This window comes from Watersipora subatra, chromosome 8 (assembly GCF_963576615.1).
Source record: "Watersipora subatra chromosome 8, tzWatSuba1.1, whole genome shotgun sequence".
Classification (NCBI taxonomy): Eukaryota; Metazoa; Bryozoa; class Gymnolaemata; order Cheilostomatida; family Watersiporidae; genus Watersipora; species Watersipora subatra.
Genome location: NC_088715.1, coordinates 46,928,890 through 46,947,733, shown reverse-complemented (window position 1 = coordinate 46,947,733; position 18,844 = coordinate 46,928,890). Strand labels below are relative to the sequence as shown.

General features: G+C 35.7%; 2 long non-coding RNA genes across 2 annotated transcripts; one reads left to right on the top strand and one right to left on the bottom strand.

Moving 5' to 3' along the window:
- Positions 1-554: 554 nt before the first annotated feature.
- LOC137401369 (uncharacterized) lies at positions 555-5,401 on the bottom strand. The gene is made up of 3 exons (XR_010979324.1): positions 5,383-5,401; positions 3,290-3,459; positions 555-984 (listed from the first exon to the last, which is right to left on the bottom strand). It is a non-coding gene; the product is annotated as an uncharacterized lncRNA (long non-coding RNA).
- Positions 5,402-5,479: 78 nt separating this feature from the next.
- LOC137401643 (uncharacterized) lies at positions 5,480-18,012 on the top strand. Its single transcript, XR_010979366.1, has 2 exons — positions 5,480-5,544; positions 17,617-18,012. It is a non-coding gene; the product is annotated as an uncharacterized lncRNA (long non-coding RNA).
- Positions 18,013-18,844: the final 832 nt, after the last annotated feature.

Below are 18,844 nucleotides of genomic sequence, written 5' to 3'. Positions count from 1 at the left end.
GCGAGAACACTACATTACTTCATAACAATTTATGGTATATCGGACTGCCAGTGAATATTATACAAGATAATGAAAAAAAGGAATAAGATACCGAGAACACTACATTACTTCTTTACAATTTATGGTATATCGGACTGCCAGTGAATATTATACAAGATAATGAAAAAAAGGAATAAGACACCGAGAACACTACATTACTTCTTTACAATTTATGGTATATCGGACTGCCAGTGAATATTATACAAGATAATGAAAAAAAGGAATAAGACACCGAGAACACTACATTACTTCTTTACAATTTATGGTATATCGGACTGCCAGTGAATATTATACAAGATAATGAAAAAAAGGAATAAGACACCGAGAACACTACATTACTTCTTTACAATTTATGGTATATCGGACTGCCAGTGAATATTATACAAGATAATGAAAAAAAGGAATAAGACACCGAGAACACTACATTACTTCTTTACAATTTATGGTATATCGGATTGCCAGTGAATATTATACAAGATAATGAAAAAAAGGAATAAGACAGCGAGAACACTACATTACTTCTTTACAATTTATGGTATATCGGACTGCCAGTGAATATTATACAAGATAATGAAAAAAAGGAATAAGATACCGAGAACACTACATTACTTCATTACAATTTTCAGGTATATCGACTGCCAGTGAATATAATAAGATAATGAAAAAAAGGAATAAACGATAAATTCCCAGAACAAACTCACAAAAACGAAATAGATTACACATACAAAATATCAATAGCAGAAATGAGTGGAGAAATGATACGATCTATGATATGATACTGTCGTTCAGTATAGAATAATTCAGAGTTAACAGAAATGAGGGTGCCATATAGAACCAGTAGAAACAGGGATGCTAATAATCATTATTATTCTATATATCTTCTAACTCCACTATAACGTCTCCCTCTCCTACTGTATCATCTGCCTTGAAGTTGACCTTTGACACCTGTCAAAACAAAACAATCGGATCAGACGTACTGACATCAATTTTCTGTTGATGAACCTTGAAAAAAAAACAATTCAAAATCATCTCTTATTCACAAGAATACTAATTAACTTGCACCATTGGATAAAACAGACTTAAAGGTTGACTTGCAACAAAATTTACATTACAGTTATTTGGTATCAAAAGATTCACCATGTTTTACTCTGTTGTGTTGTAGGTGCCAAATATGTGGAAATGTGATTACCAACTCTTAAAAGACCCCGTATCAAATATAGTTGCTTGCTACTAATCGTCAAGTCGTAACTTGATCATGCGACACAATACTTCGCAAATCAGTTTACCAGCACTTTTCCATTATCACAGGTGACCAACAGGCCCGTCATGATTATCAGACAATGATATGTTCTCCTTCGGGATGAGGTAAAAAAAATTAAATGAATTTTTACGGTAAGTTATAAGATATCACTGCTAAAAGTGACAGCATTACAATGACAATAAAACAGACGCGTAAGAACAATAGACATGGTTTTATTGAATGCGTAAAGCATCTTTGTGAAAATATTTTGACGAATAAGGTTGCATGAAAGTGTAAACAGAAACCATCTACCACAACTGCGTCACATTTGAGCCGTTTTGGAAAAAAGAATCCAAACTATGGCGGTCTCGTGTGACAGCGATCAACTGTTGGGTTTTTAGCTTTTAAGAGCTTGTAATCACATTCCTGCATATTTAGCACCTACAATACAACAGAGTAAGACATGGTGAATCTTTTCATATCAAATAACTGTACAGTCATACTGCGACTTACGAGCTTCATGCGTTCCGAGACTGAGCTCGTATGTCAATTTACTCGCATGTCGGTGCAATTTTTTATATAAATACAACAATTAAATATATATTGATTTGGTTTCTATACTCTAAAAAATGCATATAAAACACTCAAAACAAGATAATGTAACAGAAAGAACATGTTGGTTATTATCTCAACTTACCAAATGCTTTCAAAAAGGAACAAATAAAAAATAATGTAAGGAAATATGATTAATTAAAATGTAAAATTAAATATATACAATAGCAGCTAACGCTAGCATTTGCCAGGGAAGGAAGTTATCCTTCATTACAACAGTTGACTGATAAATTTGGATTTTATCAAAGTCTTATAAAAGACAAACTTAGAAGCAAACCTAAAAGCAAACTTTCATTTTTAACTTGACGCAAGTAGAATTTCTCCGGCGTTCATAGTTTTAAGTTTCTCGCTGGTTAGCTAATTTTTCCTTTGTTTCGCTTTGACAATCAGCCGGCCGTTTTAAGATAAACCTATCCAAGGACGCTTGCCTTTGTCACCCTTTCAACATGTTGCGATTAGGACGAACACAGGTGTCGTCACAAAGGGTTAACGCACAACCACTCGCCAACTTGTCCAAATGTCTATTTTTATAGTTTTGATAGATAGCCCGGCCTTTTTACATATCATCGTTTCAGTTACGCTGTCATCGGCCAATTGTTCAACTTTTACCCAATGCCTGAGCAGTCTCTCCATCAGCGGTTGTAAAGATCGCTGCGCCATTTAGAAACAATGGTTAGTCCTTTTGCGAACTAAATGCCCTGAATATAATCCTTCTGTTCGATAATTGTGGATGCATTTCTGTCATATTGCCGAGCTAGCTCAATAACACATACACATTTCGTATATTTTTCAATAATTTTCCGTTTAATATAAATTGTTATCATTTCCTTTTTCTTTGCATTATCTTTCATTTTACTGACACACTTTCGGTCTACACACAGTACTTTTAATTCACATAATTCTGCACCGAAAATCGTGCACAAAAAACACGGTACAAAAGTATAACATGAGCAGTTAAAAAAATACACAGTGATGCTGTGTTCATAAAACACCTCCGGCATACTTGCCAACTGACTCACGTGCTCGTATCTCAAACATGGCTCGTATGTTAGTGCTAAAAAACTGGCTCCTATCTCAAGTTTCTCGTATGTTGAAGTATTACTGTAATGAGAATTTTGTTGCAAGTCAACCTTTAATAGAAGTTATCTCATAGGGGCTCAGTGAGTAGTAAATCTGACGATTCCGATAGTGACTCATTCTGTTGTAGGCAATTTTTTAGGAAAACTACTATTTACTTTTGTTAAAACAAGTCCATATTGTAGGAAAAAAATACTGATCATTTTCATTTTGTGGCAATTAGATCGATACTTTTCAATTTATGGTAAAAAATGGCGGGCATAGTCTGAAACAGCAACTAGCTAATTAAAATTAAGCACGAATAGTGCTGAAATGTAATACCAATATCCTCTTGTGTGAGTTGCAGAGGGTATCCCTTGGCCACCTTTAACTTCTGGTGCACCAGATCGACACCGTGATTAGCTCAGTGATTGGATGCTCCATTTGCAGCCTAGTATTCATCTCAAGAAAGTAGAAGTTCTTCTGAGAGTCGACGAGAAACTCGACAGTGCCTGCCAACCCAACAGTGCTATCAGGTTAAGGTTACAAAAAGATGGAAAGAGCTCTCTAGGAATCACATTATGCGTTGTATATTATCGATAATTAAATAGGCAAGTACACAAGGCAAAAGTTGTTTCTGAATGAGCAGATACACTATTATCAAATAAAAAGCTTTTCAGAAATAAGACTAACAAACAGAAAAAAATAAAATTCATGCTATGATGACTTATTCATGCGCGTAATCAGCATGCGTGTAGATACCATTATTTGTTTTTATTAGTGATGGTTGCGGAAATACATAAATGACCAAGGTTATTCAGTTATAGATATATGTGCTGTCCTTTAAAGCACAAATGCATGTATGAGTAGAAAAAGTGATGCAATCTGTGAACTAAAGCTACTGTAATAAAAAAAGTGGATGACAATTACGACACCGAGTTTCCACCATTGTCGTCGCAGAACAAAACCCTTAAAACGGAAATGATAGCCCTAAAAAGGGCTGAGGTGGTTGGTGAGACTACTGGCACTCAAAAATCGATTTTGACTGGTAGCCCGAGAGGGTCACTGTCGTCCCCGATAGGATCTACCGATGGGCGAATGGTCTTAGACCCGACTTCATGCTTGTAAAAGCGAATGAGCTGTCAATCAGTGTGTACCCGTAATTGTAGACGTCAGAATGCGCAAGAGTTGATGACGTCTTTTCTAAGCCTATAATCCGGCAGCTTCAAATTGCTAACTCAACGGATCTATATTACGTTCATCGCAATTCAGACAAATTTGAATAGTCATTTATAAGGCGCACGCTTAACACTTGTTCAATGTAGAGTGTATATATGTGTGATACTAGCAATTTTTTTTATGTTAACCATTTATTACCATATTGTTCTAAGATTTGCATGTTACTATACAGACACAAAAAAAATTATTAATACTCGTATTGCGTGATTAGTTAGTGACAAATGTTATCGTTTTTGTATTCGAAATATGTTATTGTGGAATTGGTTGACCTGATTACTGTGCAGCCAATCAATTTGTGGATTTTTCTTGGGATTGCTATATAACCTGCCAGTTTGATCATTGTTGTTGTGTTACTGCTTGGTACTGAGAGATATAACACCAATAAAGATACTGCGTTCTTTACAAACAAGCTCTGCTTGAGTTGAAAAGCAAATAGGTATAACATTCTTGTCACTGTTTCTGACTTTAGCATTGTGATATTAGCCAGCGTATCATAGCTGCATTCACTATAAGTGCTATTGACCGAACATCAAGAATTATTGCGCTTGGCTTGCTAGGGTGTAATAGTTGAAAAAAGTCACCATCGAGTCTGTTTATCGGCTCACCATCGAGTCTGTTTATCGGCTCACCATCGAGTCTGTTTATCGGCTCACCATCGAGTCTGTTTATCGGCTCACCATCGAGTCTGTTTATCGGCTCACCATCGAGTCTGTTTATCGGCTCACCATCGAGTCTGTTTATCGGCTCACCATCGAGTCTGTTTATCGGCTCACCATCGAGTCTGTTTATCGGCTCACCATTGAGTCTGTTTATCGGCTCACTCTCGAGTCTGTTTATCGGCTCACCATCGAGTCTGTTTATCGGCTCACCATCGAGTCTGTTTATCGGCTCACCATCGAGTCTGTTTATCGGCTCACCATCGAGTCTGTTTATCGGCTCACCCGCGAGTCTGTTTATCGGCTCACTCTCGAGTCTGCTTATCGGCTCACTCTCCAGTCTGTTTATCGGCTCACTCTCGAGTCTGTTTATCGGCTCACCCACAAGTCTGTTTATTGACTCATCAAGTTGTGTGAACTCGCTTTTGAGTTGGGAGTTGTCTATCCTTGTCGAGTAGAATTTACTTCACTACTCTAGTTCAGTGGGTCCTTAACAAGTCGTTACTTAGCAGGAGACAAAACAGCAACGCCTTTACTCACCGAGCTTCTCGTCGTAAAAGGTCGATGAAAAGATCCATCCCAGCGGTCCCGCGTTTTTCTTACTTCTGGTCAAGCCGGAATTATAGCGAGTCGATGATAGCACACAATCACGATATTTACTCATAGCAAAACATCTTAAAATTTCTCGACCTTTACATGCTGGTTGGTACAAATATGGGTGAATCACCACGTAGTTAAAAATGAACTTACCCAAAATTGTTGTACATTTTATCAGAACGTATCGGTATTGTTCTACAATTAAACGCATTGAGAACAGTGCAGATAGCTCACCCTTACAAATCGCAAATACATTTGCTGTTGCGTTCGCTTCAGTTTTTACTGAGATTAATGGTCAGTTCAGTCGCTGTCTGCTTAAATATAATGTTCAGGTTGCTCATGATTCCATTCAGTTTAATCCACGCGGTGTTCATAAAATGCTAATCAAATTAGATGCTAGAAAGGGTTCAGGGCCTGGCTTATCTGCTGCACTGCTCAAATTTTCTGCAGATGGAATATATCAAGTTTTGACAATAATTATGCAACATTCCTATGACACCTCAACAGTTCCTTTTGACTGGCGAAATGCTCGGGTAGTGCCTATTTTTAAAAATAAAGGTAGTAGAGAGTGTCCATTGAATTACAGACCCATTTCTTTGACCTCGATAACCTCAAAATTAATAGAACACATAATAGCACATGACATTCGTACATTCTAATGTTCAAAAAAGTTTTGTCAGAAAGACAGCATGGATTTAGACCAAAACACAGCTGCGACTCGCAGCTCCTTATCACAAAATCTGAATTGGTCAACAACTATAACAAGGGAAACAGTCCCAACATCGACAAGTCCGAACCTAGACAAGTCCCAATCTCGACAGAGGTTGGTCCGAATCTAGACAAAGGTTGGTCCGAACATCGACAAAGGCTGATGCAGTTTTACAATAATTTAATCTTCAACAAATAATAAATGTCTTTTTGCAGTTCTATCCTCACTTCAAAAAATAAAAATCAAAGCTACTCACTGAAGTATAGATTTCAAATAAAATATTTTGCTAGCATAACAGTCAACCATATTTATGATTGTTACTTGTTTTAGCATTCGTTCTATATTTAGGTTGGGCAAAATATTGTTAGGCCTACATAAGCTGGGGAGTGCTGCATCAAATGGATCACAAGATATTTTTGCGCAAATAAATCTTTTACATATAAATCGCTCATGAAAGTTGAAATGAAAGTTTTAAACTGGCATACTTTAGAAGACCGAAGATCAGAAATAGATAGAAATATGCTCAATAGAATTTTTAGTAGTAACATAGCCATTGATATAAAGGACCATTTACTACATAGCAAAATGAGTGGAACTCCAAGAGGGGTAATTAGAAAAGCAATATCTTGTGATGTGGCCAAATATTGGTACTTTAATCGCATTTTGGCATTGATGGGATCTGAGCAGTGAGCCCAATGCCTTGTCAGCAAGCACAATCTCAGAGTAAAACTCTGATGACAATATTCTATTTATGTTTATTGGTTCTCTTGTCGCCTTGTAGAATTTGGTCGTCTTGTCATGATATCAATAGCATAACAATAATAACAATAGGTAACACAAATATTTGTAAATAAATAAAAAAAAAAAACAGCATTGACATTTACTTTATTCATTTTGTTCTTACTCCTTTGATCAAAGATCCTAATTTTAACATCCACAATATAACAATTAATTAAAAAAAAAGAAAAAAAGAGCGAGTTGATATTTCTATAATGCACCCACACGGAAGCGAATGAGATAACCAAGTAGACTAGACAATTTTCAATTGTTTTTGATGTTTGAGGTGATCTGACTGTCAGGATGTTTCAAGATTATAATCCACGTAATTTGATTGTTGTTAAAACGCTCAGATCAAGCGAAAATGCGATTACGACAGCCATAATTGCAAAGAGAACGACAAAATAGAGGCATGTAACCCTTTAACTTCAACGCAATCGACGATATCAACTGTCACAACGATAACAACTAGTGACGTCATTTCGCAGGTATTTTTTCTGAGTTTTTAAATTGTGATCAAGTTTTATACAGTCAAACGTGGATAACTCGAACTTCACGGGATCGAGCGAAAGTGTTCGAATTATCAGAGCGTCCAAGTTATCAGAGCACTGTCACAAGTCCATGTATTTACTTATTTATTAGTAGATGTACATATACAAACTATAATATAAATCAAAAGCACAAATGGCTTGTTTCAAATTAAATGCTTCTAATGTAAAGTTTAAAACGTTTTTATCAAAAAGTATAAAGATTTTTCTATCACTTGAGATTGGTTCGTTGTTTGAAGTGATGCTATTGCCAGGACGTTTTTTAGATTGACATTGGCAAAACTTGATCGTTGTTGAAATGCTCAAAAGAAAAGACATCTTTTTCTTTTGAGCGGTTTACCCACGATCAATTTTGCCGATTTTTCTTGAAGTTTATGCAAAGATTACCTCACTTTACCTCGCTTCTGAAGGGCGATCGCTAAGCGGATGTTTGGTATAAATCAAATTTCACCAAACCTTTAGAAAAGTCGTTGACAAAAATATTTTACCGATGGTGGTAATAACGACGCTTATGAATTACGAAAAGTTGAGGTTTACCTCTATGGCTTGGAATAAAGTGATTTTCTAAAGCGATAACAACCGTTTCGGTAGCCGTTGGGCAAAAAACAGTTCGATTTAACAGTGTTGAGTTCGAGTTATCTATAGCAATTTATCATTACGTGGGAACAGACCAAAGAAGCCATTCGAATTAACCATGTGTTCGAGCTCTCCGTGGGCGAGTTATCCATGTTTGACTGTATATATATGAGCAATCTTTATTGTGGTAATCAATGGTCATATTTTACAATATGTTTTCCACAAGGTATCACAGCAAGTAAACTAACTAAAAAGCAGTGTACAACAAAAAAAAATAACGCAAAGAAACTATAGTCTAACTAAAAAACTAGTGTATAGTCTAACTAATATAATAATGTTGGAATTGAATGCATAAAATATGTAAAACGCAAGCTTGAAAATTGATATGAGTATTTTTTAAACAATAAGAGGACAAATAATAGCTCTGTGAAAATAGTATGCATATCTATGACAACAAATTTCTAGTTATGAGAACAACGTGTAATATAAAAATGTTAAAATAGGTAAGGCTATATGGTGAATGGTATTATTGGTCAGAGGCATACCTGCCAACTCTCACGCATTGGGCGTGAGACTCACGCAATTGCCCCATGCCTCACGCATCTCACGCCCGTGTAACACAATTGCCTCTTTTATCCAAGCAAACCCATTTTTTCTCTTATCTTCAACTAGTAATCATATACTTACTACTAATAAACAACTATGTATAAACATATTTGTGGCATTCTCATCTATCAATAGCCTCCACGACATGTGGTTTCCATATGGAGTTATAGGTATTATCTTTCGCTGTGGTGTTTTTAAACGCTATGAAAATTTACCCCACTTATCAAATCCTCGCGTTTTCATTGCCCCCAAAATAGACTCTCACTCCTTTTCCCACTCCAGGGTTGGAAGGTCTGGTCAGAGGATAGTAGGTGTAGTTTGAGTTTTGTTTTAAAAGGTTGCAGAGGAAGAGTTCTTAAATGAGGGCAGAGGTTATTAAATGAATTTAGCAGGTTACTGTTGAGTTTGTTGTGGTTTATGGCACTAGGTAATTTAAATCTGGTCCTGGTTTTGTGACCATGGTTTACGGTTTGAAAGCTATAGCTGAGATACTTAGGGCAGTTATTGTGGAGTATTGAATGAGCAGTGAGGCAGGTAAAGTACTGTGATAGCTTAGGTAAGGGAAGAACACCAGTAGTGCTTGCTATTAAGTTGGTAGGTGATGGTTTTTATGGGGTATGTTCAAGTCTTTGCATATAAGTCGTAAATTCGTGAATTTTAGAAAGTATTGGAAGTACTGATATGGGTCTATAATTAGATAAATTATTTTTATCCCCACTCTTGTGTAGTGGGGTAACTATAGCAGTTTTTCATAGTTTAGGGAAAGTTGCTTCCTTAATAGAGTTCAGTCCCTGTGATGCTGCATTGTTGAATTTTTTTAGCCTAGAAAACCAAAAGCAGAACGGGGTTTGGCTGTTCCAAAAGATAGCTGTAATGTATGTCTTTAGAAAGTCATTTTGTCGGAATGGCCAACCTTGCCAATACTCAATCAGCGTCAAATTTATTGGCGTCGACATTTGCCATTTACACCTGTATTGTGTGTGTGGCAGTCTAAGGTGACCTAAAGGCTTTTAAACAACTATTTAACTTTGTTTTATATACAAGGTGATTATATCAATGTATTTCATACCTAGTCTCTGAACTATTACACAAGTGAATAGATGCATTATGCTATTAAATGTATTTTCTACAGACACAAGGGAGACTTCAACAAATAATTGTGGTTTTTATTGAGATTTGATAAATAACAATACATACATATTGATAACTTGATAATAGGATTTAGTTATCAAGCTGTACTACCCGGCGTTGCCCGGGTAATAAAAAAGTCTTGGACAGAAAATTTATATTTATTTAACATACCGTATACAACATTTACCATTCTAACTTTTAAACTTCATATCATGAGAAAACATTTTTAAGAAGTCCGAATAAATAAAGAAGAAAAAAAAACAACTGTAAAGGTTTTCAAGATTTTTCAAAGAACCACAGTTTTTAAATTTCATATAATGAAGAAGTGTTTTGTTGAAATAAATTAAAAGAAAAATAAAACTGTAAATGTGTTTAAATGTAAATGTGAAATCATTAGCAAGTAATGGCTAAATATAATCTGTTTAGCTATGATTACAATGAAAAATTAATACAAATAAATGGTTACAATAAAAAAGTCTTTAGATAGAATATTTATTTTTATTTAACATATAACAACATTTGCCACTCTAAATTTCAAACGACAGATCATGAGAAAAGTTTTTTGTGTAACTGAAATAAATTAAGATAGAAAATAAAAACAACTAGAAGTTTTTAAACTTTTTCAAACAACTGTCGCTTTTAAACTTCATATCACGAGGAAAAGGTTTTGTGCAGGACCGCTAAGTTAAAAATAAATTTACATAATCTTATTTTAATGGGAAAAATGATTTCGGGTTTCAAACAACCTTACACGTCGCTAAAAGTTATGAAATTTTAAATTTACAGTAATTTGAAAACCTTTACAGTTGTATCATTTATTTTTAATTTAGTTGTGCTTCACAAAACCTTTTGCTCATGATGTGTAATATTAGAAGATTATTTAGACGAGCGTGCCCGATAAGTGCTCCCCATCGCTGTTTTGATTTGCTTCAATGCAGAAAAGGATCTCTCACTCACTGCATTAGTGGCAGGCAAAACCAATACTAGATTAGTGAGCCTCATCGCCAGTTGCACTAGAGCAGTGGTTCCCAACTACCTTGGAGCCATGGACCCCTGAGCTCTTTATCTCAAAGTCATGGACCCCTTTATAAACATCATAATATATGGTGTTTACAACAATGCATTTTAAATTGGCGTACATTATAAATTAGAATAATATACATGTAAGAGTCAATAGATTTGACATGTTTCTCTTTATTTACTTACATAAAGCAATGCTATACTAAATTGCTTTGACTGTTCATTTTCAGTTCGTTAGTGATATAGACGAAAATACTTCTTGTTTTTCACCAAATTCTCAATCTTTGGGGAAATGGTTGACAAAGTCCCAGTCGGTTTCATTGTTTCGATTTGAGAACAGCCATAAAGGAGAAAGCGGACTCGCATAAGTATGTAGACACAATTGGGAGCAGAGTTCAAAGGGCGTGTTTGGTTATCTGTGGATATGGATGAATCATTGAAGGCCACAATTCCTCAATGGTTTTATCTTCAAAAACATTTTTGGTTATTTCAACGATCTGCTGGTTTCATTTTGTTGTCAAATAAATATAGTTGCCAAATATTGTCACAATTATGATCAGTCAGCTGCCATTAACAAGCATTCATCCCACGACCAAACAAGCAGAGCAAATGTTTGAGAGTTTTATGATAAATGCATGTGCACACAACTCACGAAAATTATTCATCAACAACGTCGCAAACCCTTGTACCGAAATCTCACCAACAAATTTAACCATTTTTCTGTAGAGTCGTTTAAGTATAATAATGATACAAAACACATATAAACCCATTTAAATATATTATTAAGTCTTTGCAAAGTGTCGACAGTATCTTAAAACTTACCAATCTGAACGGATTACCATAGGACACTTATGTATTCACAGCACCTAACTTTCGCATTTTCGCGGCGACATCCTCTCGCGAAAATTTCATGAGCGAAACTAAACTATCATAACGAACGAGCGAAAACGCGAAAATAAATGGCTTTGTTCATTGATATTCACAATAATATCGTCATATTAGAAATGCAGGCAATTTCGTGTGTGGTTGGCTCTTTGGGCAATTTTTGCTAAACTCATTATAGCTAATACACCGACTGAGCAACATGGCAAAACCAATTAAGATAATAAGTTTTTTTGGAAAAGCCTAGACAAATGAGGAAAATGATGATATTAGTTTAGTCATTGAATTTGTAACTGATGAGACTGACAGTCTGGTAGGGAAAGTCATAAAATTGAATAATAATTATTGTGGTGATGAATTTTATTACCAACCAAAAGCAATAACAACCCGGAGCCATGGCCACCGCGGCACCGCGTGCTATACTTGAATTCTAATATTGGTACTACATCAGTCACTGCGGCAGGGACCTTGACGTCATTGATAGTCCAGGAAACAAATGGCAGCAAGCAATCAAATTGCATTATTGATCTCGCCTACACATTTCTACCTGCAGTTCACAAATACAAACTACCGTACTTTTCGGACTATTAGCCGCTAGTTGTTTTTGATGATTTGAGCCATGCGGCTTATATAAGGGTGCGGCTAATCTGTGGCTTTTTCTTTCACCGCTAGGGCGCACTAACAGGAATCTCCAATTAGTGGCTCTAGCGGTGAAAGAACTGTCCCATTAGACACTAAATTAAAAAGTGTCGGATAATACAAAACTGTGCCGTTCTGCACTGTTCCGTTTTAAACGGCAAAGTTGCTGCCACGTTAAAAAGCACAGTTCTTAGTTCTGCGGCCTATACAAAGGTGCGGCTTGTGTATTGTTTTATTATCGTTTTTTGGAAAATAAAGCAGATGCAGCTTATTTAGAGGTGCGGTTTATAGTCCGAAAAGTATGGTAGTCCCAAATTAAAAAAATATTTCGTACCAGTGAACTAGACCTGAGGAATCTAATGATGTTTGCTCCACTGCATTTATTTTCACATCACTATATTTTCGCACTCATCAGAGCTGCGAAATTAAGTTGCAGCGAAATTTTACTCTGTATGCTACTCACGAAACTAAATACTAGCGAAATATAAGTGTCCTAGGGTATACACAAATAGACAGATTAATTTGGCCGAAAATCGTTATTAAAACTTGCCAAGCCTTACTTTTATCAAAATTAAGACCGGCAATTGAAACGCCGAGCGACAGTGAATAGAACCATTAAGTCGTGCGCATTTCACAAAAAAATAACGTGCACATTTCACCAGTCCATAGCATTGTCGAATTGCCGAAGGTTTCTGTAATTAACGTAGAAGTACTGAAATATAATCATTTCTTTTTTGCCGATTTCAAAGTAACTGACATTTTAGACGCTTTTGAGTACTTTGGTATTCTAGCTGATGTCCAACACAGTCAAAGTAAAGGAAATGGCGATGATATTTTTTTTTAACAATTTTTATGAGATTATTACAATATTTAATTATAAGTTTGGATAACTATTGAAATGTTATAGTCACACTAACAACATCGATGATGGGCAATATGTTACTGTTATTATTTTTTCTAAATAGCGTTGTTAAATAGATTTTCTAAAAATCTATATAGACATCACAACTTCTTGATATTGTTAGCTATTACGTTTTGAAATGTAAACAAAATTGTGCATTGGTTTTCTATTATTACTGTATTACTATATTAATAATATTGGTTATTCTAATAATATCAGCGAATTTTACTTCTAATATTGTATTTCTCCTATTGCAGGGGGAGAGATATAAACATATAATCTTTTCCTTTCATTATTGCTGTTTGTTGTATATAATAACACCCACACCCAGTACATTACAGCTACCATTGCAGTTATCCTATTGCACTGCAGTGCCATTTGACAGCTAATATTGCATTTCTCAACCATCAGTACCCTTTTTTTTTCCAAAATCACTTTGGTCGTGGGCTGTATGACAGGGGAATTTCTAGTGATATTAATAGTCGCCATTGTGAAATGACCCAAATTTGGTTTTACATTTAGATTTTGAATATGAAAACTAAACTGCACAGCTTTGTTGCTGTTCCATTTTATTGGCCAGGTCAAACAATGTGACAACGACAAAAAACTTTGCCATTTTATATTATAGGTGGAAAAATATTAATCAAAAACTACGGAAAGAAGGCCGTTGTTTGGACGATTTCGGGTAAATTATATTTAAATTTGAGCATATACTAAAACTTCTTCCAATCTGAAAGTTGGTAAAAATAAGTAAGTTAAAATGTTTTATTTTTTATGGATCTTAGTATATCGCTGAAATTAAATAGGGAAAGAGAGAATTACGTGTTTGCTGGTTACAGGTTGTGTTGTTTTGTACTACTAACCGGAAATCAGGTACTATCCAGCGATTGACGCACATAGGTGATAAAAGTCTAGACCCAAAAACCTAACCAGACAACGCGACCACCTCGCGGGAATCGCATTAGCCCTGAAACCCAGGCTAGCACAATCCCAACAGACTTCGATCATTAAACCCCACCCATATGATAGCCGTCGTCTATCCTTTTAGGATTTTATATCATTGATCCAACCACAATGACAGAAATAGCTGTAAATATCTAGCTAGAAAAACCATTACTGGCTCCAGCCTGTGGACCCCCTCAAAACCTCCTGTGGACCCCTAGGGGTCCATGGACAACCAGTTGGGAACCACTGCACTAGAGCGCACGCAACTAACGCTCGTAATTAGTAGTTGGAAATTCCAAGTGAATGAGCTTAGACTGCAATTCTTAGTACATAGCCGTTAAAAATTATTGAAAGGTTGGGGCGGCTCAGCTACCCAGCCACTCCAGGGAATACGCGCTACTTTCTTTAATAATGACAAACCGGATCACTCATAGTTTAACAGGGCGTAGTAATTATGAAATCATGACTGCGCGTTGTGAAATAGTACAACTATATTTTTCAACATTTTTACTAGAAATGGCAAGTTTTCAACTTCCAAGAGCTTTAGTTTAGTTAATTTATGCTACATTAACCATTTTGAAGTGATCAAAAAAACTTCTGCTGGCCGTTTTCTGATATTTTACAATTCAGCATCACAGGCACTGGACTAATAGCTGTGAGCGGGTTATTATGAATGGCAGTGATATGCGAAGAATTCGAATTGAGATATTGTCAATACCTGTAGCTTTGTCTGAATGTATGTGATGCAGTATGTTTATCGATTTTAATCTAGAAACATCCTGGCAATCGGATTACCTCAAACATGAAAATCAATTGCAAATGAGGAAAAATATCACTACTTTCAAATACAATCTACAGAAATTTGTTTGCGTAAGTTCAAATGAGCCACTAACCTAGTAAAACTCTGAGATAACCGAAGAATAACTTGCGTTATACAAACAGCCTAGAAGTACTTGAAATGTCCTCATCTGAACAGTAGTATTATTTGCTATGATGATTCGATAAGACGATACTATTAGATATTCCGACAAGACAATCTAATTCGAGAATCTGTGAGAACAAGTACCTGCCGAGTCATAACCAACAGCCTTTGCTAGTTGAGTGGCCTGCAGGCCCCTCAACTAGCAAAAGCTTCTCGTCTTCTCATCAAAATAGACGCCTGGAGCCTCCTCTATTACTTTCTGGTTTCGTCTCTGTATTGAGCACTCTCTCTCATTTAGCTATATAGCATTACCATGTTTGTCACAAAGCACCTATAACGAGCACTGCAAGGTCTTTATTTGCGCAAAACATTTGCATTAATGCAATTAATGGGGAGAACAATAGTAAACGTCTAGCATCGTTTGATCTACTACCATGCCATATGAACACATAAACGATCTATCTTATTCACAAACCTTTAACATACGGCTGTCAATACTTGACAACAACCTTAGCATATTCGATCGCAAAAATAGCCTTGCTTTGAAATTACAAATATTGCGCGAGATCACTAAGGTATAACTACGAAAAAAAGAAAGAAAATGATTAATAAAATTTGATGCAAGAGTGTACTTAGTACGTAGCAGGATAACATATTTGAAAATGCTCCAGAAATGGACTCGCTATATCAACAAGACTTACGACCGCATAACTTCAGGCGCCATACGTGGCTATAATAGCCTAATTTATACAGGCTAATAAATACTAAACAAAAGGTACCATATGGTTTCATAAGGTACCAAGTTTATATATTTGCGAAATGATTTGAATGAGTCTTTACATTTCTTATCCTAAGTTTTTACCTTCTGGTTTTTTAATTTTTTGCATGTTTATGAGTGATAAACCGAAAGTAATATCCGGTTGCGGTATCTCTTATATTTGAGCAAATCAAGTTAGAAATATAATAATTAGATAGTGTAGAACCTCGGATTGAACGCCACCTCTAATTAAATGTCACCTCCATTTGAACGCCACCTCTAATTGAATGCCACCTCCATTTGACTGCCACTATAAGGGAAGGGTTGACAAATAAAGCGCCATGGCGTTCAATTAAAAGTTTAGTATATGTAACATATAATAATATACAGAATATAATACCCTATACGAATACAATATAACAATTGTATAGGAATAATAGAATATACTATATATAATAGAAAATACTATATACATCGATAATAATGTTGTAAAGGATTTTGCCGGCCTTTACTCAGGCACAATCAAGAGTGCGAGAATTGCTGAATAAAATGCAAAAGAAGTGAAAATGGTTTCATTTGTTGTATTCGAAGGAATTCCCATTAATAGCGGAGCTACTAGTCTAATCTGTAAACTCTGCTCTCCTAGCGAGAGCGCTTTCTATATACAGTGAAACTCGGCTAACTCAACCTTCACGGGACTGAGAGAAAGTGTTCGAGTTATGAGAACACTGTCACAAGTGCATGTTTTATTGTATTTATCAGTACATATACAAACTATATATAAATCAAAAGCATTAATTGCTTGTTGCAAGTTAAGTGACCTCTCATGTAATGTTTTAACAATTTTTATCAGAAAGTATAAATATTTTCCTTTTATTACTTGAGATTCGTTTGTTTGTTTTAGGTGATGTGACTGCCAGGACGGTTTCAGATTAAAATAGGCAAAACCTGATCGCGGTTGAAACTAAAAAAAGACATATTTTTCTTTTGAGCGTTTTAACAAAAACCAGTTTTGCCGATTTTTCTTAAAGTTTATCTGAAGGTTACCTGGGTTCTCCATGCTTGCGGAGGGCTATCCCCAAGCGAATGTTTGGTAAAATTTGAATTTTCGCAAACCTTTAGAAAAGTCGTTAACGAAAATATTTTGCCGATAGTGGTAATAATGATGCCTAAAAACTACTAAAAGTTGTTGTTTATCTCTATGGCTTGGAATAAAGCGATATTCTAAAGCGATAACAACCGTCTTGGTAGCCGTTGGGCAAAAAAACTGTTCGAGTTAACGAAGTTGAGGTCGAGTTATCTAAAGCAATTTATTATTGCGTGGGAACGGACCAAACAAATCCGTTCGAGTTAACCATGTGTTCGAGATATCCGAGGGCGAGTTATCCGAGTTTCACTGTATATGTATTTTCTCTGTACCGTATAATGGAACCAGTAGGAAACCATATAAGAAAAATAATTAATATGATCACTAACACGTTGGCTTAGTTACGACCAAACTATAAGCGTGAAAAAGAATTAGCGATATAAACATATAAAAGAGACAGAAACAATATACAAAAAGTAATGCAAAATATATGAGTGATTATATGCGGATATATAAAAATATAATGTCAGAAATAAGTTTGTGACTCGTCGTCTGCCACAATATATATAAAATATATGTATAGAATATTAGACTTTCTCATGACAATCTTCTCATAATTTCTCATCTGTAAATCTGTGTTCTCATCAAACATTGACCCCACCTTTTTACTGCTAAAGGTGCGTTTCCTATGGCTGGAAGACATGTATACCGCGGGGGTGCTTGCGGAAACAGCACAACTTAATCACAGAGACATCTCCGCTTCCTGCCACTTCATTTATGACACCAGGACACCTAATCACATTGCCAGCCACCCTTCCATATTTTTTGTGAGACATGTGCCAAGTTTAGTTCAGGTTAAAGATTTGTGGAGAACAATAGGCTATGTTTGAAGTGTAACTAGTAAAATTATTGGTGATCTTCAAACTTTAGAATTATTGACACTCAGATGTAGAACTATTAGCAATGAATTTAGAATTAACATGGCCTACGATCTCTAGTTGGCATTGTATTTCTGTTGTCTTTAAATTAGTTTTGCTGTAATAGGGCATATAGGTTACTGTTTCTAGCCTAAATTGAAGTTTTTCATTTGAATTCATATTCATGGTAGAACAACTCTACAAAACTGTTGTCACATAAAAAAACTGTGGGGATAAGATTGTAAAGGGATCCTGATCTCAACTGAACACAAGGTTTTGATTCCAGAATGGAATCCTGGAATGCCCAGTTCAAATAAGGAAATTGCTGTTTGTGCCATAATAAGATTTCAATTTCTTTAAGCATGCAGCACTACAAGCACGAAATAGCGTTTAACACGTGGTTGAAACTTGCTTTGTGACAGGCTAGTCAATTACCCCCTGTCAGAAGGCCTCGCCCTACAGCAGTGGTTCTTAACCTTTTTCAGTGTATTTCCCACTTTGACAAACCACACTTCAAGATTTCCCCGTCTCTAACAGCCAAAAATTGTGGTATTTTTGCCACTCAGATTGCAGGAGGCTTTTCAGATCGCATTTTGTCACAGTCAAAATGAGAATAATGAATCAATTATTAATTGAACTGTGATGGAAATCATATTTTATGGATAGTTTGTCGCGATATACTTTTTATTTATGGAAAAATAAAGTTCAAGATAAACACAACAATAGAGTAATTTAATTATCCAATGAGCTGCTTGATACATCACGAGGCTTGGTTTCCATATTAATACAGTTGTACCCACAATAGAAGCATGTATCTGCACCATTTATGTGGTGAAAATACCGTACAACAGCTATATCCTTGAAATGCGCGTAATCAATATTCTCAATCTGAAGCTTGAGAATTTTCCACCTCAAACTTCTCACTGGTGGGAAACTGGATTTTCCCACCAGTGAGAAGTTTGAGGTGGAAAATTCTCAAGCTTCAGAT